Genomic DNA, 13,064 nt, shown 5'->3' with positions numbered 1-13,064 from the left:
CAGGAAAACAATGAGGCCGTCACCTTGATGGCTTTGGCTGTGAAGAGCACGCTTCCTCCACTCCTCTCTGATGTTCTGAGGGGCAGACAGGTTCCTCCTTTCTCCATGGTCGTGCACAGTGCACGCAGCTTCCAGAATGTCACCTCCCTGGGCTGGAGCAGGAAGGCCCCAGGTGTGGTCTCCAGCCTTGGTCCGGGCGGGGAGGAGCGGCCGCCATCATCCTATTCAATAGGCTTCTGGGTGGAACAGAGATCTTTTTCACTTGTTCAGGCTAATGAGAAATTATCAGCTGGCTTCCAGAGGGAGGGCACACACATGTGACGCCTCTGCATCTGTCGTGCTGTCTGCATCCCAGGGCTTGTATTTATTAAGAAGTTAGGAACCAGCACCAGAAGAAAAGAATACATTTAAACTCTGATTAACTTTTCACCCCAACCACCAAAATCACCTTCGCGGTGCTCACAGGATGGGCTGCGGGCAGCCCACGGTGGGGTTTCCTGACTCCCCGTCCATGTCTCAGGGCTGTGAAGCCATCCTGGGTGTTCATGATAATACCATGCCACGAGGTTACATCCATCTGCCAAACCTACAATATGTGCTGGGCCGAGAGGGAGAGAGGCAGAAAGGAAGAAAACCATGCAGGCTGCTGAGCCCGCTCCCCGTGTTCCTGGGGGAGCGTGCGCCCAGCACAGGTGTGAGAGGGAGGTGGAAGCCTGAGCCCCGTTCTGTCGTTCGCCACCACGTCCCTCCCACATATGAGCATCTTACCTTGCTGAGCAGAGACTCTGTGCCCCTGAACGCAAGCCAGCTCTGTCATCTGCAGTTGCACCACAGAAGCTGTGATCGGCGCTAACGCTGGAGGAAAGCCTGGCTGGCTTGGACTTAACGAAAGATGCTGCATTTTTATGTTACGATTCGTTTGGGGATTTTTCCAGGGGATAGTTTTGACTCTACGAAAATTTCCCCTTTGAGGATGACTTTAGAACCAAATTTGTGTATAGGATGAGAATCTTCCTAGCGGTTGTTGAGGATCTGAAGTGTAACCCATGGTGACCTCCTTGGGTACCGCTTCCGAAGTCCTGACCTAGGACCCATCCTGTGTGGTCTCCGGTCTGTGTCACAGTGAAATGAACCTACTGCATGCGAGCAAAAGTGATTTCAGAATTACGTCAGTCCTTTATTTATATTTGACTGCAAGAAATAACCCTTTAAATATTTTTCCTGCCTCTCACAACCCCACTTCTCACCTCAAACCACTCTGAAACCATCCTCCAGCTCAGTTCGCCAAACACCTATTCTTGTTCTGCTCCTTTTTTTCCTCTTTATTCTCCACTGCAAAGAACCGAGGGACACAAGATTCTCTTTTAAGGGCAGAAAAGGGGAAGAGACAGAAGCGAGCTGAACCAGTCTTCTGTGGCAGACAAGGAACATTGCAAGGATGGGGAACATTCTGTAATCAATATCATTTTGCAGGATCTTGAAAATCACAAATTATTTTAGGCCCTGAAGACAAGCCATGACGGTGGAATGAGGGGTGGTAGAGGCACCCACGTGGTACCTCTTCAATCTACACAATAGAAGCTATTGAATATTCCATATCATTCAACATGGTCAGTTTGTTAAGTCTCAGTGCTTTAGTTTGGCGTTTGAGGCCCCCCAGAACCCACCCCGTTCAACTTCCCCTTCTTCTCTGTCTCGGCTCTCTCTATGCAGCACTTACTCATGCAAAATTCACCTACGCGCTGTTTCCCGCCCGCACTCGTGCTTTGCTAACACCACCTCTCTGCCCGCACTGCCTCCTCCTCCCACGTGCTCTTCCTCTCATTCCCACATGCTGAAAATCTGCCCGGTCTTCAGCACTCCATTCAAATGCGACCTCCTTCGTGAAGCCATTCTTAAACTCCTGACCCTATTCCTCCACCTATTTGATGGCACTTACCGCCTTGTGTTTTGGGGAGACTCATTTTAATACTGAATGAGTATAGCTTAGCCCCAACACGGACCTAGACAATTAAACAGGCATCTGTCAAATGGGCAAATAATGTAAATGTAAAAAGAGAAAACAAAACACATACCTGTCCAAGACAACCAGGGAATGTATTTATGGCATCACTACACCAGGCCTCTAAATCAGACATTGCCAAAATATAACATGTGTTCTGTCTTGCATAACTCCTATACTCACAACAGACATTAACAATCAGTCATGACTCTCTGAATGCCAGCACACAATGCCACTAGATCAGAGATTGTAAATATGTAGCCTGTGTGCTGGCTTGCATACCATCTACATCCATGGCAGACATTACTAATCAATCATGAGTCTTTCTCTCCCTAAAGCCTGGCACAGCCTCAGCATCCCTCTCACACAGAGCTCCAGGCAGACTCTACTAAGCACTTTGGATGACCATGAGATGAAACCCATTGCCCTACAAGTGCTTCCTCCCCAGTTAGAATTGCTTACTTCAATTATTTCATATAACATATTCCATTCTCCTCTTATTCCTCCTGCCTTCTGGATTTGTGCTCATTCCAGTCTCAGCTTCAAGACTTAGCACTGGGGATTGTCTCCCACACAAGCTCAGCAAGGCACTGACCACAGTTCTAGCGTTCTAGCCAACCGGCTGCTTCAAATAAGCTGGCCTCTAGATCAGCCCAATTGTCGGACCTTCACCCCAACTTTAGCAGTGTTCTTACCCTAGAAAAAGAAAATCCTGTTACGTGCCCATCCCAGGAGCAAGAAATAGATGCCTCAGGTCAGGAAGGCCAAATACATAGCATATAAATTGCAACTATCCTTCTCCAAGCCCATGGCAAATGTTGCTGGTCGAATAAGGTACTCTCTCATATGAGTCCAGAGGAATCCTCAGAAGTTTTCTTAACACAGGACCCCAGACAACTATTAAAAACCAATCCCAGCTTGCATTTGAGATGAAATTTATTTGCCAGTCATGCCATATGAACCAATGGGGACTCCAGATTCAAAATCATACAGCCCTCTAGAATGTATTTTTTACAAAGGCCTCTTCATTTCCCTCTTAACCCCTGGGAGATTCTTAGAATGAACCTAGAATCCAAACGGACCATACAAAGGCCACACCAAACAAGACTAAGGGCTCAGCTGGAATCTGCTCCCCCAGCACTGAGCAGTGGCGTACTAGCATGGCCCACCAAAACGCTGAAGTCCTGGACGATGAAAAACCTTCTCAAATTCACTTCCTGCTTTACATTGAGGAAATCTTACAAAAATTACAACCTGTCACATTACATTACATCAAAGCATGATGTAACATCATAATTTTTTAAAAGCATTCGTTTTAATTTATGGAGTTGCATTATGCCACAGAAAGCTTGATTTTCCCCTGAGCACCAATAAATTTTGACAGTGAAGTTTTATCCCAAAACTTTGGCGGACTACAACACAATGAAGGTTGGCCAAAGTCAGGTATTTCTCTGCTACTGAAGAACTGCTTATGACTCACCAGGGCACTATTCCGCCGCCTGTCCTGAACTCAAATTCTATTGGCCTATGCTGTCCAAAACAGTAGCCACTAACCAATATGGTGAGTGAAGACTTAACATGTGACTTATCCCAACTGAGAAGCACCATAAGTATAGAATACACATTGGATTTTGAAAGCTTAGAACCCAAAACGTGTGTAATATCCCCTTAGTAACTTTTTTATATTGATTATATATTAATATTATATTTTGGATATATTAGGCAAATAAAATGCATTATTAAAATTAATTTCAATTTTTTCTTTTTACTCATTGTGACTGCTAGGAAATTTTAAATTACATTTGTGACTTATATTCTATTTGTATTATTAGTGTTACTACAGAACATTCCACTGTCTCTATGAGCAGGAAGACCAAACAGCTGGAAATTTTAAGTAAAAGAAACCTTAAATCTCCTTCATGGGTTCAGACAAGAGATGGAAATCTGATTCCAAAGAGCCAAGCTGTAAATATTTTTATCTGTGTATTCAAAAACAATTACGTAACATCTACTACACACAGTTTCTTTTCTAAGCACTAAGGATAAGACAGTAGTGGGAAAAAACCTAAATCCTTTCCCTTGTGGAATCCTAGAGGAGAGACAGGCAATTAATACATACAGCAAGAAATGCTGTGAAAAATAATAAAGCTTGGTAAGGGAATGGAGCGTATCAGGACAAAGGGTCTTCCTATCGTACAGGACAGTCAAAGAAAACATCCCTGAGCAGTAACAGTTGAACCTTAATGCAGGGCAGGGTGAGCCATGAGGACGCCTGGGGAAGAGCATTTCAAGCTGATGAAACAGCAAGTTCCAAATCCCCAAGGTAGGAGCCGGCTTGGCATGCCCAGGGAGCAGAGGAAGTCCTGTAAGCACAGACCAAATTGAAAGAAAAAGTAAGAGGTAGAAGATGACATCAGAAAAGGGGAGATGGGCCCATTTAGATCATGTAGGGCAGGAGCCAGCAAATTAGGACCAGCGGGCTACGTCAGCCTGCTTTTATAAATAAAGTTTTATTAGAACACAGCTGTGTCCATTCATTTACATACTGTCTGGTGCTGCTTTCAAATGTCAGGGCCAAGTAGTACCGACACGGGTGGTATGGCCAAGAAGTCAGGTATTATGTTCATCAAACCAAGTCCTCAAATCTCCAGGGAGGTGTCTTTCGTCTTAAAAATAGAAAAGTGGGAATTTATGGGATTTTGGTGAGGGGGGAGGGCATGGTTTCCCTCCTTTGTCATGTTCTAGGTTAGCGGTGGGCAGGTCAAATCCAGCCCACCGTCTGTTCTCATGTGGCCCAGCAGCTCACAATGGTTTTTACTTTTTTTTAAAGGTTGGTGAAAAAAATCAAAAAAGAATATTTTATTATATGAAAATTATATGAAAGTCACATTTCACTATCCACAAGTGAAGTGTAGTTGGAACACGATCATGCCCATTTGTTTCCAAATTGTCCATGGCCGTTTTCAAACTGCAATGGCAGAGGTGGGGAGCAGCAACAGAGGCCATGTAGCCCCGACAGTGGAAAATATTTATTCTCCAGCCCCTCGCAGGTAAAGGCTGACAACCTTTATATGGACTCTGGTGTTTATTCTCAGTTTTGTGACATGCGCAGACATGTGATTTAAGAGGGAGAACTAATAAAAGCAGAGTGTCTTGTTTGTCACACGGACACATCTGGGACAGCCCACCCATCTGCAGGCTTCTTGTGGACAAAGTTCCTGTCTGCCTCCAAACCTTAGCAGACCCTCACTTTATTCATAAGAGGTCCTTGGTAAATGTTTGCAGAGTGGCTGAGTGAAAGAATGTGGGGCTAGCCCCTACCTTGATACATCTTGAGCTGGGAAAACCCAGTGTGGCTCTTCGAAGGACAGAAACACTCCACATGTGTGCCTGTGGGAACATTCCCTCTGCCTTGTCACACAGCTGTTCTACAGCATATAGAATTTCTGCCCTAAACACCAGTCATGTGTGTTGACCTAGGAATTCAGTCTTAACTATATGAGACTTAGCTCCCTATTATCTGGTTCAAATGGAAGCAGCCTCCTTTGCCACATCAGTTGTGGTGTTCTTACCTACGTCATGTATTAGCTGGAAGCCTTCTTGTATTAGCATGCACTCCTATGGTTTCAAATGACAGAAACATCAACTCGAACTGGTTTAAGCACAAAAGAAAATGGACAGCTGGATTCGGGGGCTCAACCAACATTATCAGTTTTTCCCCTGCGCTGGGTTCCACTTCTCCCTGAGCTAGCTCCATTCTAATTCAAGCTTGAGCTTCATGGTAAAAAACAGCTGCTGGTATCCCCAAACTGACATCCTTACTGCAGAGAGAGGGAACATTGTGCTCCCGTTTGCTCCATTTGCTCCAGTAAATATCCTAGGAGCCACGATGATTGGCTCTGCACGTCATCACAGAGATGTTCTCTGGAGCTAAGAGATGCCTCCTCTGATTGATGAGGCCTGGATCACATGTCTATCCCTACACTGACCCCCCTTCACGCTCCTCCCCGCGGTCTCTCATCTCTACTCTACCTTCCTGAGCCAAGCAAACAAAATTTTCTTCTTTGTTTTGTGCAGAGAACTTTTGTTCTTTCCTCTGAACCTCATTTGTCAACAACTTTAAAAGTCTCAGGGTCTAAACTTCTCCTCCAGCGACACCTCAAATTATTTTCCCAAAGACAATTTTCATGGCTTAGGGAAATTCTAGTACTACCTGCCAGGAAAATTTTTCACGTTGTTACATCATTTATTTAAACCATTTATTTACACCCTGATTACTTTAACCCAACCAGCAAAAAAAGAGATATATCTCCTTCTATGTGAATAAGCAAGCAACACAATTATATTTTGCCTAATGGTTTTAAATGTTCCCATGATGCAGACAAAATTTCAAAATATGAGAAATGCTATATGAAAGAGATACCAAAAAATTGTACAATTAAAATTCTAGTTTCTCAGATTTCAAAAAAGTAAACAAATTAGAAGTTTCTCACGGTAACAATGCTTTTGAACACATACAATCTTTATTCTGCACAAACAAAGATTCTGGAACATTGAAAATCATGCTGACAGTGATCATGATAATAATAAGAAAGTAGTTAGCATGTATTCAGCACTCACTAGGGGTCAGGCACTCTGCAAAGCTCTGTAATACACTATTAAGTTTAAAGCTCTTATTCAATTAAAACTGAAGAGTATTACTACCCCATTTTACAGATGCAGCAAATAGTGGAGCTGCAATTCAAACCCCCTTCAGTCTAATTCCAGACTGCAAGCTTCTCGCCATCAACCCCCCTTGTGTTGTCTTTATTCTCCCCGCCTGTTTCTTGACAGGTTCTCATGTCCACTAGTTCCTGGATATTTCTGTCAAACCACGTCACCTTCCAGTTCTTGCAAAGACTGGCCCTGTACCTGGGTCTTCAGAAAATTAATTTGAGTTTCCAGGATGACTGCAGGTCCCCGACCTGCTTTCTCTGTCTAAATCCCTACTTCTGGGCACAGAGTTGTCCTTTTAAATGCCTGGCAATACATGCCTCCACCTTACAAACATAGTGCATGCATGTCCCACTCTTTGCCTCTACGAGCCAATCATCTGTGGAATGCTTGAGGATCAGAAATTTTCGTTAATGGTGAGACTTTTGATTCAGGGGCAGGAAGGGAAGGAAAATGTATGATGACGTATTATGCAAAGCCAGAAACCTTAGAACAAGCTTTCTCCACCTCGGGACTAGTGCGATTTGGGGCCTGATAATTCCACACTGGGGGAGAAGGGTTTGCCGTGTGCGTTGCAGGATCTTCAGAAGCATCCCTGGCCTCTCCCCAGTAGCACCATTCCCTCTTGGGACAAACAAAAAGCATCTCCAGACGTTGTGAAGTGTTTCTCTGGGGAACACAATTACTCCTGGTTGAGAACCGTAGCCACAGAAGCACCCAACCACAGTCTGCTGCTCCCAAAAGATCCCACTTTGAGAACCTTCCCGGGAGAATGTTTCTGCACCGGCATATCAGCGTTCCTATGCTGAACGTGCAGTTTACAAAAAAAATTAGCGTCTGGAGGGCGTGCATCTAGGGAACTACAGTGAAGGCCAGCCCCGAATTCACAGCAGCACACAAAAGGGCCTTCTCCCACCGCTCAGCAAACCCACCTAAAGGTCTCCTCTTGCCAACTGGGCTCAAATTTGCTTGCGTCTCAGAACTTAATGCTTTTACTAGGAAGCACAAGGAAAACAGTCCTAAATATCACAGACTTCCTGACTTTTCATCTTCAGAGTCTAACACACCAAAAATATAAAGGAGAACTTTTTTTAGTTTCCTATCACCTGTTTTCACAATTCCTTCCTGGCTACCTGACTGTTTACATCAGGGTTTCTCCACCTCCACGCTATTGGCATTTGGAGCCAAATAGTCTTTGTTGGCGGGGGTGGGTGCCGTCCTGTGCACTGCAGGGTCTTTAGCAGCCTCCCTGGCCTCTACTCACTAGATGCTGGTAGCACCCCCGAGCTGTGACGATCAGAAATGTCTCCAAATGCCCACTGCGAGCAAAACTGCCCCTGGTCCCCTAGGTTATATGAATTTCTCTTTCTCAGCCATTCTGCCTGAATCAACCACTCCTGGCTTCACCCTGCCATCAAGGCACCATCCCAGGAGCCATTTAATTTTTAAATCTTTCATCAACCATTAATACCTATATGTTGCATCAATAGTTATACTCTGTTACTAAATCCAGGCCTTTCTTTTTGGTAAGGGGGAAATCCTCACAAAATGCCATCTTGGAGGAGGTAACAGGAGGCAGCCACGGCTCCTTTCTGGAGCGCTGGGCAGCTCTCTCCAGCCAGTCGCATGTGCTGCTCTCCCTAACCGCAGCTCCCTAACCGCTGCAGCTACACGAAGATGATCTGTCATTTCAGAAAAATACGGAAAGAGCCTCGAATCCTTACTGCCCTCTAGAGAAATTCCGGCAGAAGCGCTCAATCTGTCGCAGTCAGCAGAAAAACAACGCTGCCCAATGCAACTGCGCCCAGAGTTGTAAAGCAAACAATTTATTTGCTGAAATGTTTGAAAGACGAGTCTACCAGACCCTTTCCTTTACAATCTCACACCTGAACCACGAGCTGATGTTGGCTCATGCGTTGACACAATCGTAATTTTCCCAATTCCAGGTCCACTCTCCAACACAAAGATTTTATGCCCACAGATGAATCAAATTCCGATAGTCTACAAAGTCAGAGTAGACCATATTTTAAATGCAAATACTCAGGTTTGTACTCTGGCCTTTGTTTACTGGCCTACCAGCGGTCATAGATACAGAGATTTCTTTTTTTATGCATCTCAGAAAAACCAGGAGTGAAAAAGTCATTCGCTAATTTTTCCTGTTTGCACTAGGTTTTGGTGAGAACTTTCCAGCACATCTTGGAGCTAATCGTAACATTTTTTCCCCTTTAAAAAATTTTTTTTGACTTTGGATATTGTTTTGATAAAGACCTACCTATTACTCACTGACCGTCTGTATTCCAAAGAGAGCTGCAACACTGAGATGAAAGTAAGCTTTCCCAACCAAAGTCCTAAAAAAGTCATCCCAGGTCTAACTCCTGTCCCCGTGCCACAGCTGGAAATCAAAAGAACTAACTTTAAAAAGGATATGCTTGAAGACATACACTAGATAGGAAATCTTGCAGGTTTAATCAGAATCTTCAAATCATTGTTTCCATTATGACAGGCAACAGCAAAAAATGCTGAATGTTTATGCCTAATGGGTTTGCCCTTTGCCAGACAAATCCTTTTAGCTATGGCAGGGAAACATAATTTTTATGGGCTCTTGGAGAGAGTGCACACTGCCCTCTGATGGTAACACATGCTCATAATTTTATGGGGGTCCCTTGATCAGGTTCCAGAAGGCTGAAGGATGGGATGTTACTATCAAAGGCAGATCAATAATCCCATAGATTAATGGGCACCAGTGGTTATCTTTACTTTTCCAATTTTTTCCACCCCCTTGATGAGGAAGTAAGAGATCGGACCCTCTCATTTATTAACAATAGCTGTGAGAACTATTTTGCCAAGATGGAAACATGTCAAAAAGCGATACTTAAAATACTTGAACGCCATCAGACACAAAATGATAAGAACACACATAGTGCAGCACAGACAAAAAGCCTCAATGAAATAATGTTTGACTGCTGAATAAAAGAAATTGCTCTCTGAATTTGAACTATCAATAAGTAAGTCACCTAAGAGATCAGAAACTCAGGTTCAAAATTAGCTCCCTACCCCCACATAAAACAAATTGAAAGGATTTTGAGGGCTGGAGGAGGCTTTAGCTAGAGTCTATAAAGGTATTTTTTGAATGAATGAGACAGAAACTATAGCGTAGGATAAATTTTCCCCCAAGCCCTTTTGAAAGTCATGATACTGCATTGTGACCTCTTTAAAAATGTACAAATTTATCATCTTCAGCTATTTTTATCCACCAAATTACAGGTGCCTCCTAATCTCACTAATTCCCAACAGCGAAGAAAGAGGAACAGGGAAAAGTAAAAGCCAGCATATTCCCTGTCACAGCAAAGCTCTTGGAACTGTATCCAAACGGAGCTGTTGATCTGCGGAAATGTAAATGTCATTTCTAAATATAGCATCAGAGAGCCAGAGAATCAGCATTTCTGTTGATGAAACACCTTTTCAGGAAGTAGCATATGCAAGGCAATGCTTCTCCCTGACACATGGGAGAGTCACGAATCTTCCGCCCAGCCCTCCATCCCGGAGGGGCTCCGATACGTGGGTTTGTGCTCAGAACCCAGCACGTTCTCACCGATTTCCTTAACCTGCTACCGCACCAGATTGTGTATCAAAGCAAATAATTTCCTGTGCCTCTCTCCTCGTCTTAAAAATAAAAAGCAGAATTTCATTCTGCCTGGTTAGGACTCCTTACTAGTTAGGGGTGCTCACAGACTCACAAAGGAAACCAAAAGACGGGGCCGCAGGCTGAACTGTGCAAGTGAGCTTATACTGGGATTTGGGGCTGACTGCACAGCCACCAGCTGCCAGGACACAGCTTTGATTCCTACTGATCTTCCCTCCCTCAACCATTCTGGAATGTTTTCAGGTTCTAGAATATTCCACCCTTCCCACCTTGGGGCCTTTGTAAAGTAGGCTGTTCTCTTTGCCCAAAACCTTCGTTTCTTGCATGCTTTGCATTTCTAGCTCTTTCTCATCTTTTCCACCTCAGATTGTCACTTTCTCATAGGGGCATTTGGAACATCCTTAGCCCACTTGGTTTTAATCTATTGCAGCCCGGTCGGCTGTACAACTTCTGCTCAGAAGGGCCCCATACTTGGTTTAATGCTCTGCTATAGCCGTTTGAAATTCTTAATGTTTTTAACAAGAGGCCCTGCATTTTCAGTTTTCACTGGGCCCCACAAATCATATAACCAGTCCTGGTCACAGCCCTTTGTTTCCTTCATAAAACGGAATTTGTAGTTCTTGATTTGTCAGTTTATTGGCGGGGGGGGGGGGTGATCTGTTTTCTCCATTAGGGCAGAAATTGTGTCTATTTGGTTTATTGTCAAATCCACTGTTGTCCAATAGAATTTTCTGCAATGATTAAAGTGTTCTAGATCTTTGCAGTCTAACATGTTAGCTACTAAGCTACGTATAGTTATTGAGCACTTTGTGGCTAGTGCAACTGAGGAACTAAACTTGTTATTTTATTTCATTTTAATTAACATAAATTAAAACTGAAATCACCTCATGGGGCAAGTGGATACCATGCTGGACAGGTCTAAACCCTAAGGCCTAGCACAGCAATTGTAAATGCATCCAGGGTATTATGAGGACTTAAGAAGCTCCATGGCAGTAACATAGTACTTTGGAATGACATAGCAGAATTCCCCAAGGAGCTTGTTAAAAATATAGGTCTCCCTGCCCCACCCTCCAAGACTCTGATTCAGCAAGTTGACGAAAGTCTAGGCACCCGGTACACCCCAAAATTTGAGAAGCAATGTGTATAGTTTATGGAAGAAGCTCGTCTTTACAACAATTATTTAAATCTCCTTAACTCTTCCAGGTCAAATAATGTTAATACAAATATCATTTCTAGAATTTTATTATTCTCAAATTCCCAGCTACAACCAATGGCTGTTTCAAGCAATATTTAACCCAGTAAAATCCAGTGGATAAAATACATTTGGACTATCCCTTTGGTTTTGTTGTAATGAACTTTGACCTATGACCTTGACTTTCAGTGCCAGGAATGACAGAGAGCTCTTTCTTCAAGACTCGAAAATGATAGTTTAAGGGTGTGTGGTTACATGTGGGTTAACACCCAGCATTAAGTAAGTAGCAGGACTTTATTAAGGAGATACATAGATCTCCAGTAGGAATTATTTAGGGGGAGGGACAGGAAAGTCTTTTCATAAATACAGAGTACATACTTTTTTAATAACTTGATCTAATCTTTTTCTTCCTTTTCACAGACACACAAAAATGCAAAAGGCCGTTAAGGTCCAACCTCTCTTTATATACCTTTGTCTCTAACCATTATTGTAATTCAGCCCTGTAACACGAGCGCTTTTTCCTCCACTGAGCTATCAAAGACACCTTCCTAATCAACATTACACACAGTAGCATAATAGATGGCACCACAGTGAATACAAGGATAAGCTGTAATTCACTCTGGGGCTCTGCTGATGTCATAAACCGCACGACCAGCTTTATGGAGAGTAGCTGAGCCCAGAAAGTGAATTCCGATCTCGGCTCACTCTGGGAGCCATCTGTTAAGGAAACAGATTTAAACGCCGACCTTTTCATCTCTGTCGTTTACAGAGATTTCAAACTTTTGCTATAAAATTTAAACTTTTCAGCCATGAACAGATTAAAATTCCTTTCTAGAGGCACATTTGGTTTTGTATTCCCTCCTTCAGCTGACAAATAGATTAGTGGTCTTACCGCCCGTTGCTACAAGACCATCTTAAAAGGAAGAGCCGCACCCCGCGACAGCGAACGCCGTGGCTGTGCGCACCCGGTCCCACCACGATTCACCTTCCCAGCCTCCTCTGCGGCAAGTGCGGGTCATGTGACCCAGTCTTAGCCAATGAGACACAGCGAGGTGCCTTCTGGGAAACGGCTTCCTGGTTTCAGGAAGACGTGCAGGTGAGGAAAGACCCTTTCACCTGCCTCTCCTCCACTCACCCCCACGCCGGCACTTTCGACTTCGGATGCTCAGGTAAGGGCGCATGATCTGAAGCTGCAGTGGCAGTCTTGTCGTCGTGACAGACGTGCGTGAAGGTAAAAAGCCACCCGCTGCAGAGGGGGGAGCGGAAGTGGGGGAAAGTCTGGGTGCCTGATGGCTTTGTTGAGCCTCTGAGTTAACCGTCCCCCCCCCACTGTCCACTCCCGTGGCTCTTTGTTATGTAAATATTTTAATATTGGTTTCCTCCAGAAGCAGAGCCTAAGGTATGCTTTTGGATGCAAATAATTTACATGGTTGGTGATCCCAGGAAGGACCAGTAGGGGCGGGCAGAGGGGACAGGGAAGGGAAGGAAACCAATTCAGAGCGTTAATGAGCAGC

At 44.0% G+C, this 13,064-nt stretch overlaps 1 long non-coding RNA gene across 3 annotated transcripts in view; it reads right to left on the bottom strand.

The window, feature by feature from the left end:
- The window catches only part of LOC141574066 (uncharacterized), a 125,981-nt gene extending 113,433 nt beyond the window's left edge, over positions 1-12,548 (bottom strand). For all 3 annotated transcript variants that reach the window (XR_012500668.1, XR_012500670.1, XR_012500669.1), the window contains exon 1: positions 12,443-12,548. This is a non-coding gene — a long non-coding RNA (uncharacterized LOC141574066). The remainder of the gene's footprint in view (positions 1-12,442) is intronic.
- Between the last annotated feature and the right edge of the window lie 516 nt (positions 12,549-13,064).

The sequence above is a fragment of the Camelus bactrianus genome, chromosome 19 (assembly GCF_048773025.1).
Source record: "Camelus bactrianus isolate YW-2024 breed Bactrian camel chromosome 19, ASM4877302v1, whole genome shotgun sequence".
Classification (NCBI taxonomy): Eukaryota; Metazoa; Chordata; class Mammalia; order Artiodactyla; family Camelidae; genus Camelus; species Camelus bactrianus.
Note: the sequence above shows the minus strand (reverse complement) of the source record. Positions and strands in the feature narration are given on the sequence as shown.